The sequence below is a fragment of the Ovis aries genome, chromosome 1 (assembly GCF_016772045.2).
Source record: "Ovis aries strain OAR_USU_Benz2616 breed Rambouillet chromosome 1, ARS-UI_Ramb_v3.0, whole genome shotgun sequence".
NCBI lineage: Eukaryota > Metazoa > Chordata > Mammalia > Artiodactyla > Bovidae > Ovis > Ovis aries.
The window spans coordinates 42,056,707-42,077,400 of record NC_056054.1 but is presented as its reverse complement, the minus strand read 5'-3'; the positions used below and the strand labels follow the sequence as shown (position 1 = coordinate 42,077,400).

The window sequence follows — 20,694 nt, the reverse complement described above, 5'->3', positions numbered from 1 at the left end:
TTCTGAGTTATTAAGTAAGCTGCCAATATTCTGACAGACAGCAAGCGGCAGAGGTGTGATTCAGACATGTGTCAGTCTGAGCTACTGTGCTTTATGCTGCTGCTGCTGCTGCTAAGTCACTTCAGTCGTGTCTGACCCTGTGCGACCCCATAGACAGCAGCCCACCAGACTCCCCTGTCCCTGGAATTCTCCAGGCAAGAACACTGGAGGGGGTACCGTGCTTTATACAGCCTCCATTAGAGCAGCCAGCTCTGGGCTACCCCAGGCCTCCATCATTAGTGGCCAGCAATACTTATTCCCCCTGGATTCAGATATACCCACAGTGTCTCCAGCACATTATTCCCATGGCCGCTCATTACCTTTCAAAGCTGGCAGGCAAGCAGAAGACTTGGTCATCTCTTCACAACTTGATGGGTACTCTTATATAAACTGTATCCTCAACAGATACATTTTTACAATCTATCAAAAATTTTAATTCTTTTTTTAAAAACTATTTATTTATTTATTTGGCTGTGCTGGGTCTTATTTGCAGCACATGGGATCTTTAGTTGTGGCATGAAAACTCTTTTTAGTTCCCTGACCAGGGATTGAACTTGGGCCCCCTGCATTGGGAACATGGAATAGAGTTTTAGCTACTAGACCACCAGGGAAGTTCCCCCCAAAATCTTAATTCTTTTTAACTAAATTCCTTCCCATTCTCTTAGAGCAAACTAATTCTATGTGTTCACTGAAATTTTGTAACTCTGGCCCCTTCCTAGCTTTACAACCTCACCCTGAGTCTCTTTAAAAAATCTTAATTCTTTTTAACTAAATTCCTTCCCATTCTCTTAGAGCAAACTAATTCTATGTGCTCACTGAGATTTTGTAACTCTGGCCCCTTCCTAGCTTTACAATCTCATCCTGAGTCTCTTTTCCCCTCTATTTCCATCCTCTGGACACATGGGAATCTTTCATTTCCTCAGAGTCCCCGCTCCTTTGCCTCTCAGGGCCTTTGCATACGCTGCTGTTACTCTCTGTAACATTTATTCTCTCCTTCTTTACTTGGTGAACTCTTCCTTTAGATCTCCATATGCTGCCTCTTGAGCCCCAGCTGGATCAGGTCAGACCCCCGTGCTTTTAACACCCTAGAACTTTATTTCATGCAACTTACCATGGTTTATGACCATGCATCCATTGCATTCTCCATTGAATTTCATAACCTCAGTGTCTGACACATAGTAGGCAGACAATAAGCAAACACAGACCAGGGTCTTCCAATTTCAAATCATTACAGGATTCTGCTGAATGGCCAGTTTCCTTTGTGCTTTGAACGTTTCAAGTATTAACGGCAATAAACATGCAGAGGCCCTGTCAGGAAATAATACTTTTGTGAAGTGAGGCCACACCAGGCAAATGACCACCCCTCTTTTCCCAGCAGGCCCCTAGTCACATGGACACACACATGCTCTCTTGCTGGACTATACCACTTCCATCCAGAGGCATGGATAGAGTGATAAAGGAGAAAGTGGAAGTGCGGGGGCCAGGGGTTGAGTTCCAGCTCTAATGCTCTGTAGCTGTGCAGCATTTGTCATGTGGCTTAACTTCTCCAGTCCTCAGTTTCCTCATCTGTAAAATCCCTCACTCATAGGATTCCTGGGGAGGCACACTGGGTTAATGAGTCCAAAGCACCCTCCCAGCACAGAGACTCATTTACTGTATGAGAATTCTTCCTTCTCCCAGAGTACACTACATACCTGGGAAAACAGCAGTGCATTTCTTCAGTCAAGTTAAAAAATTAAAATGGTTGACATTATGTTACAGACCATAGTCTAAATATTCCTCCTATATTAATCTATTTTAAAATTATAAGAGCCCTATGAAGAAAGTACTAGTATTATCAGCTTCATTTTACATATGAGGAAACTGAGATTCAGAGAGATGAAGTAACTTGAAGTCACATAGCTAACTGTCATCATAAACCCAGTTTTTTTTTATACTCTTAGACCGCTACATGTTATTGTCTGTTAGCTGATAAAGGAGAAAGGAATCATAGGCAGTGAAAAGATCATTAGCTTTGGAAAGAGAAACATCTCCCAGTTTTACTATTTCCTGGGTGACCTGGCCAGCTCAGTTCTCCCTTGTCTAAAATGGGTATCGTGCCCCCCACCCCCAGCCTCCAGGATGAGAGCCAAGTTAGAGGACGAATGTAAAACTCCTGCACACACCTGGCATCAGACAAACATTGGCATTCTCCTCTCATGACAATCAAATCTCTTTCATAAAAATGTAAGCTTTGAGTTTTCTTGCCAATAACCTGGGCTGGGTAAAGAGAACTTTGGCCCTTGACCAGCTCTAGAGTTTCTCGGATAAAAATTGTTGACACTGAGCCCACACAAAGCTGGAAACTCCCAGAGGGATAAATACACAGGCTCTGACCCAGCCCAGACTTCCCCTGAATTCTACAGAGTTTCAACACTTCTGAGGCTCTGAGAGAGCTGAGACCAAGGTTCCGGAAATGCAGAGCCCAGCCTGGGGGAGGAGAGCACTACTCTTATGAACAGGAGGGAGTCTTGGTGACCAGATTTAGCAGACTGGGCTCCAGCCACACTGTCCCTGCCCTTCAGAACTTTTGTGAATGTCCCTCTAGGAACCTCCTTCATACCCCTTTATCCTGAGAAGTGGTAAATTTTTTTTTCTGACCTTGGCCTTTTGATTGTCAGAGTCTTCCTGCACTATAAAGGACAAGAGTTCACCCAAGGTGCCTCAGGATATACGCTGAGCACTCGGAGCCCCAGGAAGAGGTGGGGGTCTGCACAGTCTCAACCACAGAAGGGAGAACGTAATGGATCCTATCCCTGGGGTTATTCTAAGGATTCAGGGGGTAGCAAATATTCAGAGCTTGGGACAGGGCTTCACTCTTTGGTTAGCACTCCATGAATGTGAGTTGTAGTAGTGTTGGTACACATCTAGGACCTAGTGCTCAGCCACTCAATTGTGTCCGACTCTTTGGCTCCTCTGTCCATGGGATTTCCCAGGCAAGAATATTGGAGTGGGTGGCCATTTTCTTCTCCAATCTAGGACCTAGTTCATATAGCAGAGTAAGTAAAGAAACTAGAACTGGAACAAAGATCTCAGAGAATGACAAGCCCAGCTCTTCCACCATGCAATGCAGCCTTTCTCTGGCATGTCTGAACCTCAGTATCTTACTTAGAGTGAAAGGGATAAGCCATGGTGGGGAGTCTTTTTTTTTTTTTTAATGTTTTGGCCATGTTGTATGGCATGTGGGAACTTAGTTGGCTGACGAGGAGATCTCCCCTAACTCTCCACCCCACCACAGACTTTACACACACACACACAAATCGCCATCTTGACTCACAAACACCCTTCCTAGCCTCTCCTTCCTCTAGATTCTCTCTACCCTGATAGGCTTCCTTCAGCTCCTGTGGGCTAGAAGCACACACACAAAGTTTTTTGATTAGTGCTTTCCTCTGAACTTCCGTATTTTCCTAGGCTGTGGACTCTGGGTGTGGTGTCTCTCTGTCAATAGGGTGCTTGTGACTTGCAAGCCATTCTGAGCCCAGGGATGGCATGTCTGGCTCTGTCCTGGCCTGGGTCAGCTCGGCCAGTAAAACCAGGGCCGTCTTCCAGGTCTGTGTGTCTGATGGGTGAGGAGCCCTGTTCCCATGGCAGCAGGTGTGTAGGGGCCGTGGCATGGAGTTTGTGGGGATTAGGGCATGGTAAGGCCGCATGGGCTGGAAGAAGGCTGACTGCTGGATCGTGCAGTAATTTTGGAAGAAAGAATTCTCTGCCTCAAGTTAGATCTTACACAAGCATCCTAGCTTCTCTGAGTTATAGCTTCTCTGCAAATGAGAAATTTAATGCCTTTCTAGTGGGCCCTGGGGAAGATTAAGAGGGCAATCAGTGTAAAGTGCAGGGCAGAGACTCAGTAAGTAGCTGTTTACTTATTCCTTTACTCTCTTCTAGTTCAGTCCAGTCACTCACTCATGCCCAACTCTTTGGACTGCAGCACGCCAGGCCTCCCTGTCCATCACCAGCTCCCAGAACTGACTCAAACTCATGGCCATTGAGTCGGTGATGCCATCCAACCATCTCTTCCTCTGTCATCCCCTTCTCTTCCCACCTTCAGTCTTTCTCAGCATCAGGGTCTTTTCCAATGAGTCAGTTCTTAGCATCAGGTGGCCAAAGTATTGGAGTTTCAGCTTCAGCATCAGTCCTTCCAATGAATATTCAGGACTGATTTCCTTTAGGATTGACTGGTTTAATCTGCTTTGAGTCCGAGGAATTCTCAAGAGTCTTCTCTAAAACAGTTCAAAAGCATCAGTTCTTCAGTGCTCAGCTTTCTTTATGGTCCAACTCTCACATCCGTACATGACTACTGGAAAAACCATAGCTTTGACTAGACGGAAATCATGGATCTGGCCTCCAGGAAGATGAAAAGAGAAAGAAAAGATAATCATAGTTCAGTGTCTCTCATGTTTTATGTAGTATCTCATTTTTATCTTCTCCATAACCCCACAAGACAGGGATTATTTTCATTCTTATTTTATGTATGAGAAAGTGGAGGCTTGGCAAGGATAAGTAACTTGCCCATCATCACTAGGAAGTGGTGGAGTGGGAACATGAACACAGTCCTCTAGTTCTAAGCTCATCTACTATCCAAGCACATCTGACACCCATGAGCTGAGGTGGTAGCTCTCAGCCAAGCACTGTGGACCAGGACTCCTTTTAGCCTTTCTAGAAGATTTTCCTCATAGCTGAGAATGCTTCTCAGCAATGTTCTGCCACTTTCTTTCCTGGTTTAGTCTCAGCTTCACCTTTTTCTTTTGAAACTATAGATTGGTTAGCTGTCCATCCTCAGACATGCAAGGAGGAAATGCACAGCTAGGGCAGGAATGCTGTCTTGGCAATCCAGATCCTCCTACTGAGACTGTCCGGGCTGGCCTGGGCCTGAGGTTGGAGGCATTTGATGACTCTGGCTATGGTCCCTCAGGATCTGCGGCTAATTCATGGGCTGGTTCACCCTCTCCGGGTCAATAGTTGCTCATCCTCTGTCAGGGATTGGGCCTTGTGTTGTTCATTTCCTCCTCCTTCCACTGTCCACCCCTGGTTTTGACTTCTCACAGCCCATGGATTGTAGTTATACCCTCCACTTTCTGGTCTTAATGTATCACCCAGGAATGGCCAGAGATGAACGGGAAATTTGCCATTGGCCTTGCAAGTCCCCAAGAGACACATGATTGCAAACGGACCCTCTGAAATAGTCTGGGCTTCGGACAGACACAGCTACTATGCATGCTTGCCTCTCTAATTATCAGTTTTCTGGGTGTTTGATTTCTTTATCTGAAAAATGAGGGAATTGGGTCTGGTTCTTGCTAATGCCCTTTTAAGTGTTAACATTCAATTAGCTGATGATAAAGAATCTTTAAAAAGTTTTTATCCTTTTCTTCTTTTTTCTGATTATAGAATAGTGCACTCTAGTTGTAGAAAATCTAAATAACATAGGAAATTGTACAAGTCAGTAGAACTCTTATCCCTCTGAAAAACTTCATGTATTGCTGTCAATTATTCTTTTTCTTATTGTATACTTTTGTGTTTAATATTTGTCTGTTGTTTTATGTATTCATTATATATTTTTTAATAAATTTAAACCTAAATATATTATATAATTAAATATTTTTCAAAAAAATTAATTTTGATAATTTAATATTTGATGGCATCATAGAATCCCATCATTTAATTGTTTTCATGGTGTTGGATGTTGAGACTGTTTTAAGTTTTTCTCCAATTTAATATTATAGTGAATAGGTTATATGTGATATTATAGAATGAATATCTCTAAATCTATGTGTATGCTTAAATCATTTCCTTAGTCAATTCCATTTAAAAATAGAATTAAAGGGTTAAAAATAGAGTTAAAGGGTTAGAATTATTTTTAGGATTTCTGAGGAGGATATGGCAACCCACTCCAGTATTCTTGCCTGGAGAATCCCCATGGACAGAGGAGCCTAGGGGGCTACATGGTCGCCTAGTCAGATACAACTGAAGTGACTTAGCACACACCCAGATTCCTTTCAGAAGACTTGTACTGATTGCTACTTCTGCCAGGACTGAGTATATGGCAATATGAGTACTAATTTTATTGCAATATCAGCAGTGGTTTTAATTTTTTTTAATTGTCAATTTGAGAAATGGTATCTCATTTTTACTGTAACTTGTGTTTGTATTGTTATTTGTAAAGCTAATATTTTTCACATAATAACTGGCCATTTATTTTCTTTTTAAAGTGAATTCTATTATTATGAGTTTGACTCACTACTTTGGTACTTCTCGTTTCTTTTTATTGATTTTTGAGAACTGCTTATTGATTTTGAGTATAAAAACCATCCCTTATTGATCTTTGGGAAGACTATTATAGAAGGAATTATATTCTTTGCCTTTTGTATATGTGACATATATTAACTATATTTATTTCCTTTATTTTTGTATAATTTTGTATTTTTGTTTCCTTTATTTTTGCATATAGTAATTCTGGGGGAGGGGAAGGGCCGTGGGCTTACAAGATCTGAGTTCCCTGACTAGAGTTCAAACCCCAGCCCTTAGCAGTGAAAATCTGGAGTCCTAACCACTGGACTGCCAGGGAATTCCCTATTTATAGTAAATTTTAAAACACATATCTTAAATTTAATGGCGAAGAGCTGATCAATCTTTTCCTTTATAGTTTCTTTCCTTGTTTTTATGCATAGAACATCTAGCTCCACCTTGAGATCAGAGAGCTTCCTGTAATTTCTTATAATTCATTTCTACCTTTAATTCTATAACAAATTTAAATTTATAAAATATATAAATAATACATAATATGGAATTTGAATCTATTTGTATCCATAATAAATAGTTCCAGGTTTGAACAATATTACTCAAGACTTTCTTTCAAAACTGATTCAATATGAAGTCTCTATCACATATTGAAGTTTTATACATAAACAGTTCTATTTTTAGGCTTTCTCTTCTGTTATACACGTTCATTTTCTTATCCTGTAACACAGTCCCTTGTCTCAGTTATTACAGTTTTATATATTACATATACTGCATATATTATATATGAATATTATATACTGTGATGTTATTATATTACAGTATACAGTTTTATACTTTAATTACCTGGAAGTTCATGTTGTCTATATTTTTTCTTTCAAAAGTTCTTTAGCTATTCTCATGGCTTTGATCTTTCAGATGAATTTTAAAATCAGTTTTCTAACTTCCTCCAAAAAACTACCACTGATTCTTTTTTGAAATTACATTAAGTTCATATGTGAATTTGAGGTAAATTTAGATTTTTATGATACTGAATTTATCAGTCAGGAGTATAATATAGTGTCACTTAGAAAAGTATTCCTTGATACCCTTAAGTTCCAATTTTTTTCCTTATAGTTCCTGTCTATTTTCTGTTAAGTATGTTCCTACATATTTTAAACTACTTTTTCTATACTCTTGTAAATGTGATCATATTTTTAAAGACTTTATTTTGTATTGAAGTTTAGCCAACTAACAATGTTGTGATAGCTTCAGGTGAACTATCCAAAGTTCACCTTTGAAGCAAAAGGACTCAGCCATACATATACAGGTATCCATTTTCCCCTTGCTCCATATGACATGTTTTCTGTGGTTATCATTTCACTCTGATTATTTAGCATTAAACATGACTGTTTCCATTTAGTGTTACATAATCAATAGTAATAATTTAGCTTGAGGTGATAGCATACAAATCACATGGAAATAGCATTTTTTCTTCTAACTGGTGCTAGGAAGCATGGGATTAGGTTTTATTCCTGTTTCTGAATTCCATCCACCCACCAGCAGTCAAATACTCATTTCCACTCAAATCGAGTGCCGTCCCTCTGCCTCGTGCTGTGCTTGCCAGTGGGGCTCAGCATCTTCCCCCTTAAAGTCACCTTTCTGAGTTTGTCCTTCTGAGTCCTCTGCCCCCTTAAACCACAGTGAGAGGTTGGGTGTGTGTATTAATAACACTTTCTGGCAGCCTCACCATGCTTATTTGGAGGCTTCCCGGATTTGGCAGCGTGGGCTTCCATTTTAATTAGCTTCTCAGGAGGTGTTTGCACAATTCATAAGACAAATAAGCCTGCTTTAAAAGTGAGAAGCCCAGTGCCTAGTGGCCTGGTCTCCAGAGAAAAGCTCCCGGGAGCGGTGTTTCTGGGAAGCGTGATCTAAATTGTGACGAGGGAAATGGTGGGTCTGGCTCAGCTAGTCCTCGCTATGGATGAGAGACTTGTCTGTTTCTGGAAGTGAGTGGCAAGCTAAGCCATATTAGAAACCTGAAAGGAAAATTAAAAAGCACTGATTTTGTCTTTATTTAAAATATTAATATTTTTACCTTATTGACTTTTGGCTCTCATTTTTATTTGGGGGAAGATGTTATATTGAAATATTTATTTCTATCATTAATTTATTTATCTTTCTGAGTTTTGTTTGGTGCCTCCTTCAATTTTGCAGCTGAGTTGAGTGCCTCACTCTCTTCACTCTAGTCCTGACCCTGCTGCAAATGCCTCTAAAGTGATGTGAATTATGGGTCCCCCCAAAACTATGACAACCTTGAGCCCCCAGAAGCTGTGAATGTGACCTTATTAGGGGAAAGGGTCTTTGTAGATATAATTAAGATCTCAAGATGAGACCATCCTGGATTACCAGGGTCCTAAATCCAGTGACAGTTGTCGAGATAAGAGAGAAGAGAAGGCAACACAGAAGAGAAAGCCATGTGAAGACAGAAGCAGAGACTGGAGTTATGAACCCACAATCAAGGAGGAGGCAGAAACTGCAAGATGCAAGACTCTTCCTGAGAGCACAGCCCTGCCAATGACTTCATCTTAGAACCCTGGCATCCTGGCTGTTAGAGAATAAATTTCCGCTGTTGCAAGTGACCAAGTTTGTGGCCATTTGTTACAGCAGCCCTTGAAAATGATTATAGCCCCAAAGGCAGGTGTGTTGGGAAGGATTTTGTAAGCCAGACTGAGCTAAGAAGTATCAACTGTCAGATGCAAGCCACAGCAACTGCAGGTGATGCAAAGTGTGTAGAGAGAAATAGAGGCATGAAATAAAAAGTTAAAGACAGTTTCTGGTGGTTAAATGGACATGTGTGTGTGCAAATTTTGTTGACTTAGCAAATATTTCAGTATTTTTTCTTTCTTTGCCAATCCCTTGTGTCAGGCAGCCGCATACACATGTACATGCTCACCAAGCACAGACATGCATGATTTACATCAAATCTTAAAAGACAGACTAATTTGTGAAGCAACTGCAGAATTCTAATCAGCTCTTCCAAGAATACTTGCCACAGCTCTTCCAGCTTCCTTAGAAGACCTAGCAAAAGCTTCTTTCTCTGATTTCAAAATATCCTCTGTTTTCGGCTGACCATACACTTTCTCCACTGCAAAAAGGTTCTCTTCCCTGCCTCCCACCCCTACTTTGCTCCCAGTAACTGCGGGCTCAGTGAACTCAAAGATTGTTTTTTAAATCTCTATTTTCCTAGCACTATATGTGTGTGTGTGTGTGTGTGTGTGTGTGTATGCGTGCTCAAAGAATAAGCTAGGCCCAAACCCCAAATAATATTTTGAGAGAAACAATCAAGACCCCTTAGATGTGCTAAGTGAGGTCAAAAGATTTTTAACTTAGATGATCTTAAAAAGAGTAAATCCCTAATTAATGAAAATGAGCAAACAAAAGAGAGGGCTGTATGTATAGTGGTTAAGCATGAAGACTCCAGGTCTGAACTCCTGGGTTTATGTCCTATCTCTACTCTTCATTAGTTTGCCTCCTAGTTTTCTCATCAATAAAACTGGGCTCATATAGGTATCTGTCACATTGGGTTATGCTAGGGTATACATGAGTTATTATATGTAAAACTTCAATACATTTTAGTTAATATTACCCATTGAATCTAAAGTTTTCAGCAATGTAGCATCCTTATGTGGATTATCTTGTAAACTCCATGCTATATTCTTTTCACTTTTGCTTAAAGAGTCAATTATCTTTTGAGGAGATTAAAAAAAATAAAAAAGTATATATCTAGTGGTATAGTTGTCATTTCTGGTGCTCTTAATTTCTTGGTGTAGCTTCAAGTTTCCATATGGTTTCCTTTTCCATTTGCTTGAGAATTTCCCTTAAAATTTCTTATAGAATGAGTCTGTTGGCCATATGCTCATTCACCTTTGGTATATATGAAAAAATCTTTTGCTTCTCTTTCCTTCTGAGAGGTATTTTCACTTGGTATAGAATTCTTGGATAACAGTTCTTCTTTCAGTACTTTAAAAATGTTGTTCCATTATCTCTTTGCTTCCATTATTTCTGACAAGAAATCTGTTAACATGTTTATCTTTGCTCCTTTGTGCATTACCTAATTCCCTGCTCCACCCTCGTTGGCTGCTTTTCAGTTCAGTCAGTCGCTCAGCCGTGTCCGACTCTTTGCGACTCCCTGAACCGCGGCACACCAGGGCCCCCTGTCCATCACCAACTCCCAGAGTTTACCCATACCCATGTCCATTGTGTTGGTGATGCCATCCAATCATCTCATCCTCCATTGTCCCCTTCTCCTCCTGCCCTCAATCTTTCCCAGCATCAGGGTCTTTTCAAATGAGTCAGCTCTTCGTATCCCATGGCCAAAGTATTGGAGTTTCAGCTTCAACATCAGTTCTTCCAATGAACACCTAGGACTGATCTCCTTTAGGATGGACTGGTTGGATATCCTTGCAGTCCAAGGGACTCTCAAGAGTCTTCTCCAACACCACAGTTCAAAAGCATCAATTCTTCAGTGCTCAGCCTTCTTCACAGTCCAACTCTCACATCCATACATGACTACTGGAAAAACCATAGCCTTGCCTAGATGGACCTTTGTTGGCAAAGTAACGTCTCTGCTTTTTAATATGCTATCTAGTTTGGTCATAACTTTCCTTCCAAGGAGCAAATTTCTTTTAATTTTTGCCATCCAACCATCTCATCCTCCATTGTCCCCTTCTCCTCCTGGATGGCTGCAGTCACCATCTGCAGTGATTTTGGAGCCCAGAAAAATAAAGTCAGCCACTGTTTCTACTGTTTCCCCATCTATTTGCTATGAAGTGATGGGACCAGATGCCATGATCTTTGTTTTCTGAATGTTGACCTTTAAGCCAACTTTTTCACTCTCCTCTTTCACTTTCATCAAGAGGCTCTTTCTGCCATAAGGCTGATGTCATCTGCATATCCGAGGTAATTGATATTTCTCCCAGCAATCTTGATTCTAGCTTGTGCTTCTTCCAGCCCAGCGTTTCTTATGATGTACTCTGCATAGAAGTTAAATAAGCATGGTGACAATATACAGCCTTGACATACTCCTTTTCCTATTTGGAACCAGTCTGTTGTTCCATGTCCAGTTCTAACTGTTGCTTCCTGACCTGCAAACAGGTTTCTCAAGAGGCAGGTCAGGTGGTCAGGTATTCCTATCTCTTTCTTTTAAGAATTTTTTTTATCACTGGCTTTAAAAAATTTGATTATGATACGCTTTGATATTGTTTTCTTCAACTTTCTTATTCTTGGGTTTCATTGACCTTATATTTGTGGGCTTATAGTTTTCATCAAATGTGGAAATTTTTCAGGATTTATTTTTAAAAAGATTTCAATTAGCTCTTCTCACTTCTTCAGGGACTCCATCTATCATTATTAGCTTCCTTGATGCTATCCCCAAACCCAATGATGATTGGTTAATTTCTTTTTTTTAAATTTCTCTTCTCTTTGTGTTTCAGTTTGAATATTTTCCATCACTATATCTTGAAGTTCATTAATCTTCTTTTTTCAAATGTTTAATCTGCTATTACTCATAATTAATGTATGTTTATATCTTTCTTGCTCCTTGGAAGAAAAGCTATGACCGACCTAGACAGCACATTAAAAAGCAGAGACATTACTTTGCCAACAAAGGTCTGTCTAGTCAAGGCTATGGTTTTTCCAGTGGCCATGTATGGATGTGAGAGTTGGACTATAAAGAAAGCTGAGCATCAAAGAATTGATGCTTTGTAACTATGGTGTTGGAGAAGACTCTTGAGAGTCCCTTGGACTGCAAGGAGATTAAGCCAGTCAATCCTAAAGGAAATCAATCCTGAATATTCATTGGAAGACCTGATGCTTAAACCGAAACTCCAATACTTTGGCCACCTGATGCGAAGAGCTGACTCATTAGAAAAGACCTTGATGCTGAGAAAGATTGAAGGCAGGAGGAGAGGGGGATGACAGAAGATAAGAAGGTTGGATGGCATCACTGACTCAATGGACATGAGTTTGAGCAAGCTCTGGGAGATGGTGAAGGACAGAGAAGCGTGGCATGCTACAGTCCATGAGGTCACAAAGAGTGGACACGACTGAGCAACTGAGCAACAACATCTTTCTTACCTCTCCTTAGTATTTTGAGCATAAGAAATTCAGTTTCAACTATATTTCTATCTCCCAACTGTAACATTTCTGCTAGTTTTGTTTGATTGATTTTTATCCTCATTATATATTATATTCTCTTTTTTCCATGTAAAGTTTTATTAGATGCCACACATTTTGAATTTTACCTTGTTTGGTGTTGGATAATTTGTATTCCTGTTAACATTCTTGAGCTTTATTCTGTGATGCAGTTAATTTACTTGGTAATATTGTAATCCTATGGTCTTTTAAAATTTATTAAATGAGACTATAATAGTGCTTTATTTGAGGGTAATTATTCCTTACCAGAGACAGTTCTTCATGAGTACTCTAACTAATGCCCCATGAATCATGAACTTTTTCAATCTAGTGGATTCAGTTCAGTTCATTCTCTCAGTCGTGTCTGACTCTTTGTGACCCCATGAACCGCAGCCCACCAGGCCTCCCTGTCCATCACCAACTCCCAGAGTTCACCCAAACCCATGTTCATCAAGTCAGTGATACCATCCAACAATTGCATACTCTGTCGTCCCCTTCTCCTCCTGCCCTCAATCTTTCCCAGCATCAGGGTCTTTTCAAATGAGTCAGTTCTTTGCATGAGGTGGCCAAAGTATTGGAGTTCCAGCTTCAACATCAGTCCTACCAATGAACACCTAGGACTAATCCCCTTTAGGATGGACTGGTTGGATCTCCTTGCAGTCCAAGGGACTCTCAAGAGTCTTCTCCAACACCACACTTCAAAAGCATCAATTCTTTGGTGCTCAGCTTTCTTTATAGTCCAACTCTCACATCCATACATGGCCACTGGAAAAACCATAGCCTTGACTAGACAGACCTTTGTTGGCAAAGTAATGTCTCTGCTTTTTAATGTGCTGTCTAGGTTGGTTGTAACTTTCCTTCCAAGGAGTAAGAGTCTTTTAATTTCATGGCTGCAATCACTATCTCCAGTGGGTAGGTACAGACATTCTTTCCAACTCTATGTGAACACAGGGGACTGTTATCTCTTACCCATTCCAATAAATCTTACCTTTGACTTGGGTTGTTTTGTCACAGGTATGTGGTGATCAATACTCTGCCATATGCTTGAGACGGGCTTTCTGTAGACCTCTGAAGTTCTCTCTCTATGAAGTTCCCTCTTTTCTTGTGCTCCATTCTAAGAACTCTAGCCACCTTGTTCTCCTCTGACTCTCAGTTCTGTCTCTTCAACTCAGGGAGTCAGCTGGGCTTTGCTTGGGTTACATAATTTGGAAATTCTTTCAAGGGAAACTATTGGGCTAACCTCCTTTGTTTCCTGTTTGTCAGAGATCACTCCCCTTCATTGACTAATGTCCAGAGTTTTGAAAATCATTGTATCATAATTTGTCAGTTGTGTTTTCTTTTGGTTGTTTCAGACAAGATGGTAAGCCCAGTTAATTTATATTAACTGGAAGTGGAAGTCTAAGACTGCTTTTTCAAATTTCATATGTACCAGTTCCTGCAAAAGTCTGACTCAGAATCTGTGTTTTGCAAAAGCAAGATATTCTGATGGATACTCCTCACTGTATGCCAGAGGACTAGATCGTTGATAGTCAAAGTGCTATCCAGCAGCATCAGCATCATCTGAGAGCTTGCTACAAAATACAGAGTCTCATGCCTCCCCCAAGATCTACCAATTCAGAATCTGTGTTTTAATAAGATTACCAACTGATTAGTGTGTGCATTCAAGTTTCAGAAATACCAGCCTAGCTAATTTCAAAGTTGCTTTCTAACTTAAGTTATTTGTGCTGGTAAAACGGATAAGAAGGTTTCTAAGAGAGCAAGGTATGTTGTAGAAAAGTTGTATGTTAAAAAGTACATTAAAGACAGAAGTTTCTAGTGTAGGTTTGTCATATTGACTGCAAAAGACCTAACAAAGGAAAAAAATGAAAACCTAACAAAGGACAAAAAGACAAACAAATACTCACATAACTTACACTTATTTTTGCAATTATTTGGTTAATGTTTCTCTACATGGCTTATGTATTTCTTTGGTTTTTAACCAATGTACCCTAAGAGCCTGGATAGTACTTGCCATGTGTCAGGCACTCAGTACACAGCTTTTGATTGACTGACTGACCAACAGACTAAAAGGTTAGATGCACTGTCATGGTGGGTATTTACGTGCCTCTAAGATGGATAATTTAGAAACAGACGGGCAGAATAATTTGACTCAGAGGAGATGGCTCAGACTACCTAAGAAGTATTAATATTCAAGAGAATTTCATACAGGAGACTGTCCCAGAAAGCTTATTAAATAATTCAAAAAACATTCTTTATAATTAAGGAAGTGAGGAAGAGAGCTGAAATTCCACGTAATTATAAGCAAAGAGGAAGAACATGCTAAGGAGGAAATAGTAGGCAGTTTTGGAGAAAGTGACCATGCCAACTCCAGATTTACCCTAGCTGAGGGCACAGTCCTAGGGCAGCAGCTTTATGTAGAGAAAAAGTGTAGACTTTTCAGATCTTGCACATCTCTGAGTGTCTGCTTTTCATTGGTTCAGTGAAATGACTTGAGGCACATTCCTAATTTTCTCCAGGCCTCTATCTTTAAAACTGAGTTGGTGGAGATTATTACAATGGTGACCACAGTAGTGGTTATGTCGTTGGAGCTGGATGGCACATAACTTGTACCTCAAGGAGTCTTTGTAATAATCAACTGCAGTGATGGCTATGGATGGATACTATAATGTTATCATGTGCTATCCAAATGGCCATTATTCTTGGATTTTAGGAAGGAAATGAGGAAAACCAATGTGCCTTCACAAAGATGCTCTCTAAATAGCTCAGTTTGTAAATAGGCATAAAGAATATTAGAAAGAGGAATAGCTTTCCCAGAATGAACACAAAAGTTCGAGACCACAAGAGAAGAGTCAAGGAAGCCACCTGATTAATGTGAACATATGCTTAGCAAGAAAACAATGAGAATAAGCTCGGTAGAAAATAAAGGGAGTATTCAAAACTCTGATGAAATCAAGCCAAATAACACACACACACACACACACACACACACACACACACACACACACACACATAGGTGTGCACACAGTCAAGGAAGGGCAGGGAGTCTTAGAGCTTGGCAGATAGTTTGGAAATATTATAAATTACAGGACAACTCCAGCCTAGTAATTCTAACTTTCTTTTTTGCTGTCTTCTTGCTCTCTATCTTTGTTATCTTCTCTTTCTTTGCTGTTTTCCTATTTTTCTGTCTTCTCAGGGAGAATAAGCATAATGCTGAAGGAGATAGCAAATGGTCTTCATGTTGTAAAGGAGAGAAAAACAGTCAAAGAAAGAGAAACTCTCAACATCCAGTCTCCTATCTCAGGCTTGAATTTTCCTTTTTACATCAGTCCCTTTGCACCAGTCCCAACAAATAAAAGTTTCCTTGAGCAACCACTTCTAGTATCTTGAACTCACTACGTTTGATCACATTATTACATCTTTGGACAAGAACAATTAGAAAATCCAGCTTATCATAATTCTGAGCCCAAACAAGAAACCTTCTATATCTTCCATTGACCCAGGTCCCACTCTTAACTGTAATTAAGAACAAACTCATTTTCTTTTTACATAAAAATTACTTACATATTTACTTATAAATACATGCTTCTATTTCCCTTCCCCAAGTGCAGTTATCATTTCTTCAGGCTCAATACTGTGGTTTTCATCCAACAAATGGATGGTTGACTTCCTTTAGTATCCTCTGAAAGGGTATATACTTGATTTTGACTACATGTTCTTTTTTGGTTAAAAGAACTGGCTGATGTGAAAGGACAATGTTCTTTTGCTAAAAGAAAATCAAAGTTACCAGAAGAAAGAAAATCCTTTAACTTTCCTTTGCTGAACTCACAAATCCACTTATACCTGTCCCCTCCTTTGTCCCCTGGTGTAGTGGATAAAGTGGTTTTTCTTCTAAGACTGATCTCTTCACTAGTGCTATGGACCACATCACTCTGCATTCCTGAGAAGACACTATCAATGATCCCTCCTCCTTCACTCAGTCCCTCCCAATCTTCTTCATTTCTGAGAGTTCTTGTCTAGTCTCACTGTCTTCTTTTTTTTTTTTTTTTTTACTTTCCTCTTTATTCTTTATTCACTGAAAACTGGCTACGAGGCTATCACATCACTGAAAATAATCTAAGTTCACCGGTAATACCCCCAATTCTAAATAAAATAAATGTTTTTCTTTGCTTATTTGCTTATTCTGCTTATTGTCTCAGCAGAATTCAATATTGTGGACCACTTCCTTATTAAAACTTTCTTTTTCTTTAGGCTTCTTAGACACCAGATTCCCTTGGTACACTCCCCAGTTCTTTGATTTCTCTTTTTTATTCTTCTTTACAGGCCTATCCTTTTTATATCCTTTCATTGAATAACAGAGTTCCTCAAAGATTAGTGCTACCCTCAGCCGTATTTTCTCACTATACACTCACTGTTTTCCTAGGACAGCCTGTGGCTTCAGTTACCGTATGGATGATTTATGGGTGCATTTTAGCCCAGGCTTTTTGAGTTTCAAACTGTCAGACTCAACTATCTACTTCACATGCACTTGGATATCACTAACACAACCAAACTAAAAATCAACACACCCCAAGCTAGAGTCGCGCCTCCTCAAAACTGTTCTTCCCTGCCTGCATGTTCAGTCACTCAGTTGTGTGACTCTTTGTGACCCCTTGGACTGTAGCCCACCAGGCTCCTCTGTCCATGGGATTTCTCAGGCAAGAATACTAGGGTGGGTTGCCATTTCCTTCTCCAGGGGATCTTCCCTAGAGTTCCTTTTTTTTTTTTTTTTAAAGAAAACAACTCCACTACCTTTCTAATAGTAGAAGCCAAAGACTTGGGATTTTTCCTTTCGTCTTCTCCCACTTTCTTCCTCATACCACCCGTCACCAGCATCTGTAAATGCAAGGCCTAAATCGCTCCACATTCAAGCGTTTCTATCCATCTCTGCAGTCTCATCCTAAGCCAAGACATCATCTCACTTTTGTGGGACTACTGCAGTCACGTGCTAGCTTCTCTCCCACATTTTTATTGTCCTCCCAGGATCTGTCATCAGACGATCTGTCGTCAGTGATCTTTCCAAAATTCAAGTTTCAATGTACTGCCTCTATATTTAAATTTTTGATGATTCTCATTGTGTTTAAGGAAGAGCAAAATCCTTCAAATACCTCTTGAGATCTGGCCTATGCCCGCCTCACCAGCCACCATCTCAAGTCAAACTGGCCTTCTTTCAGGTCCTCATGGACACTCTGCTCTCTCCTGCTCCAGGGCTTTAGCACAAATTGTTTTTACAATCATGCAAAGCTTCCCGTACAAGAAGGCCTGGGTGATTTCTTTTTTATTTAATGTGAGTAGAGCTTTTATTTGACTAAATTTCTCTGTATCTCCATTGTCTATTACAGCATCTGGCCCAACAGTAGGCACTTAATAAATACTGGTGGGATGGATGAGTGTATTGATGAGCTTCAGCGATGCCTTTCTGTATCTCTGGTCTTTTTCTGTGCTCTTCCTTCCTCCTGGCAGAAAACCCTTCTTCCCCTTCTTCCCCATGCTCTTCTGCTAGATCTGCCAAACAAAGCACAGAGGTGTTAGAAGAACATTTTTGCTAAGTGGTTTCATGTCTCTAGGTACATGATTTCCCAGGATGTTAAAAGGCCTTACAAATGTGCTTTTGACTCATGATTGGTGATCTCTGAGAAATCAGAGAGAACACAAAATAGGTCATGCATCTGGGCATCTGGGGGTGTGTGATGGACAGATATTATCTCAATCATTACAAAGAAAGATAGAACCCATCAGTACAAGTTGCTGAGTATGACATCAATTGTATGAAAAATTCTAGAATAAATTAAGAATTATATGTAGGACATATAATAAATTAAGAATTATATGTGTAGGACATTGACAGGAAAGTGACTAGCTTGAGTCGCCTAAGAATGTCATTCTGTAACAGTCACTTCTCCCAGTTAGTTAGGGTTTAGTAGATTGCACCAAGGAGGGAAATGCTTTAGAAAAAATATGTCTGAATTTCAGATAAGTGTTTGATCATATTTTTATGATATGTTTTTAAACATAGATAAATGGTATACAGAGCTGAATTCATAATTGACTGACATCCTATGAAACACTGACAAGATCCGTGCTCATCTGGAAGACTGTTGGTGTCTTAACACATCTCCGTTTTGGAGCTTCCCAGGTGATGGAGAGGTAAAAAGTCTGTCTGCCAATGTAGGAGACACGGAAGGCATGAGTTCAAATCCCACGTCAAGAAGATTCCCTGAAGGAGGAAATGGCAACCCACTCCAGTATTCTTGCCTGGAAAATCCCATGGACAGAAGAGCCTGGCAGCCTACAGTCCATGAGGTCACAAAGAGGTGGACACGACTGAACACACCTGCATTTCTGGTTACCATTGTTACTAACAATGTAAGTGAAAATATAGAATATATGATTATTGACGACATAGATTACAATTGCGAAGACTGGGGTGGGCCCATAGCTAATAGATGATCAGAATCAGAATTCAAAATTATTTTTAGGTTAAAAGTAATTTGGTTTTAGGGTTAAAACCTACAACATGCAGAGTTTTTTCACTATATATATGTTGTCTCGTTTAACCATCATAATAGGGTATTAATATTATTAATAATTCTCATTTATCACATGCCTGAATGTGCCAGACTATTTGTATTGGTTATGTCTTTCCAAATCATCCTTTGGTATGGCTATTACTCCTCCATTTTACAGAAAAGGAAACTGAAGATCAAACAAGTTAAGTATCTTCTCTAAGTTCTCAAACACAGTACTAGAGCTGGGGTTGACACAGAGGTCAGTCTGACACCCAAACAGAAAACCCTCTTTCCTTTAACTCACTGATTTTTCAGATAAGGTGTTATCATGTAAGTGTAAATGATGCACCAAGTTGCAGAAACTCAATTTGACAAGCACAGAAAGTAGGAGATATGGTTTCACTGGTTTCACCGTGGTTCCTGTGAAAAGGTGTGAAGGGCTTGTTTGCCTGTAAGCACCTTGTGATTCACCAGGGTGAGTCACTGACTTCTCCCCAAATGAATACGATCTGGGCTCTGGACCTGTGCCCAGAACAAAGAAGGGCAAGAGTCACAATACGCTCCATTGAGGCTGGAATATAGTGTTTCTGGACACTCATTCTCAGGAAACACGGTGGATGTGTGCAAACTCAGTATGATCAGACCCGGATGATGAATTAAAGTCATAAGGAATGTGTTTCAAGAAACTACAATATAGAAACCATGCTACTTCCAGCTACATACAGTTAATATGTGGTAATGTATACTACAGAACAGACACTGTCCTGAATATTTTACAGTCCTATTCATAAGCTTCACAGTTATCTTCAACACAACTCCTGTTGTTATTTTTTCTATTTTACAGGTAAGGAAACTGAGGCACAGAGAGGTTATATAACCTTTCCCAAGATCACATAGTCACAGATGCTGAAAGTTTGCTTCCTATTTTCAACTGGAACAAAAAATTAGAAGAGAAATTATATACATTATTTGGCTACAGAAGGAAAAAGTAAGCCAGAGTGCGTGCTCTAGAAGTGCACAATTTGATTCCATCTTAAAAACCTAACAGCTCGTGTCATCTCAGAAGAATCTTGCTAAGTTCTCTTCAAGCTTGTAGTCAGCATTGGAAGAATGTGCGCTAGTGTGATTTCTACATTTCTTTCCATTTCAATGAGTCTATCAGTGTCTGCATAATCCCCTATTGGTGAGTTGGAGTGAGAGCATTTATCTTTCTAGAATCATAATTTATATTTGGATGGAATCATAAATTATGTTTGGAAAAATCTAGATTAACTCAATCTTGATTGACTGAACTTTAATCAAAACATACTGCTGTATTATGTTTTCAAAGAGAGATGATTTTTAATCCTTCCATCCATGAGAACACACATCCAGACAATAAAGATTTGTTGAGCACCCACTATGTGTAATGCTATATCGATTCCATTTTTGACTGTCTATTGTGCATTCCTTTTAATTAGGAGAAAATTTAGGCTTGGAAAATTTAAATGATTTGCTCAAATTCCCACAGATAAGAAAGGGCATAACAAGGCCTGGAACACAGGTTTGTCAGACTTTGCTTTCCCCAGAGTACTCTACTTCTTCCCTAAGATCCACAGATGTATTTCCGAAATAATTTCAATAACAAAGTTTTCTACTTTATCACAGGACACTCCTTTCACTG

General features: G+C 39.7%; 2 long non-coding RNA genes across 8 annotated transcripts in view; one reads left to right on the top strand and one right to left on the bottom strand.

Moving 5' to 3' along the window:
• LOC121819525 (uncharacterized) overlaps positions 1-13,661 on the bottom strand; it is a 37,007-nt gene extending 23,346 nt beyond the window's left edge. For 4 of the 7 annotated variants that reach the window (XR_009596698.1, XR_009596697.1, XR_009596700.1 and 1 more), the window contains exons 1-3: positions 13,475-13,661; positions 3,982-4,420; positions 1,151-1,347 (exon numbers count right to left, since the gene is read on the bottom strand). This is a non-coding gene — a long non-coding RNA (uncharacterized LOC121819525). The remainder of the gene's footprint in view (positions 1-1,150; positions 1,348-3,981; positions 4,421-13,474) is intronic. The other 3 variants (XR_006059791.2, XR_006059790.2, XR_009596695.1) reach the window with 2 other exon arrangements.
• A 4,753-nt stretch (positions 13,662-18,414) lies between these two features.
• On the top strand, positions 18,415-20,430 carry LOC121817474 (uncharacterized). The gene is made up of 2 exons (XR_006057401.2): positions 18,415-18,888; positions 19,876-20,430. It is a non-coding gene; the product is annotated as an uncharacterized LOC121817474 (long non-coding RNA).
• Positions 20,431-20,694: the final 264 nt, after the last annotated feature.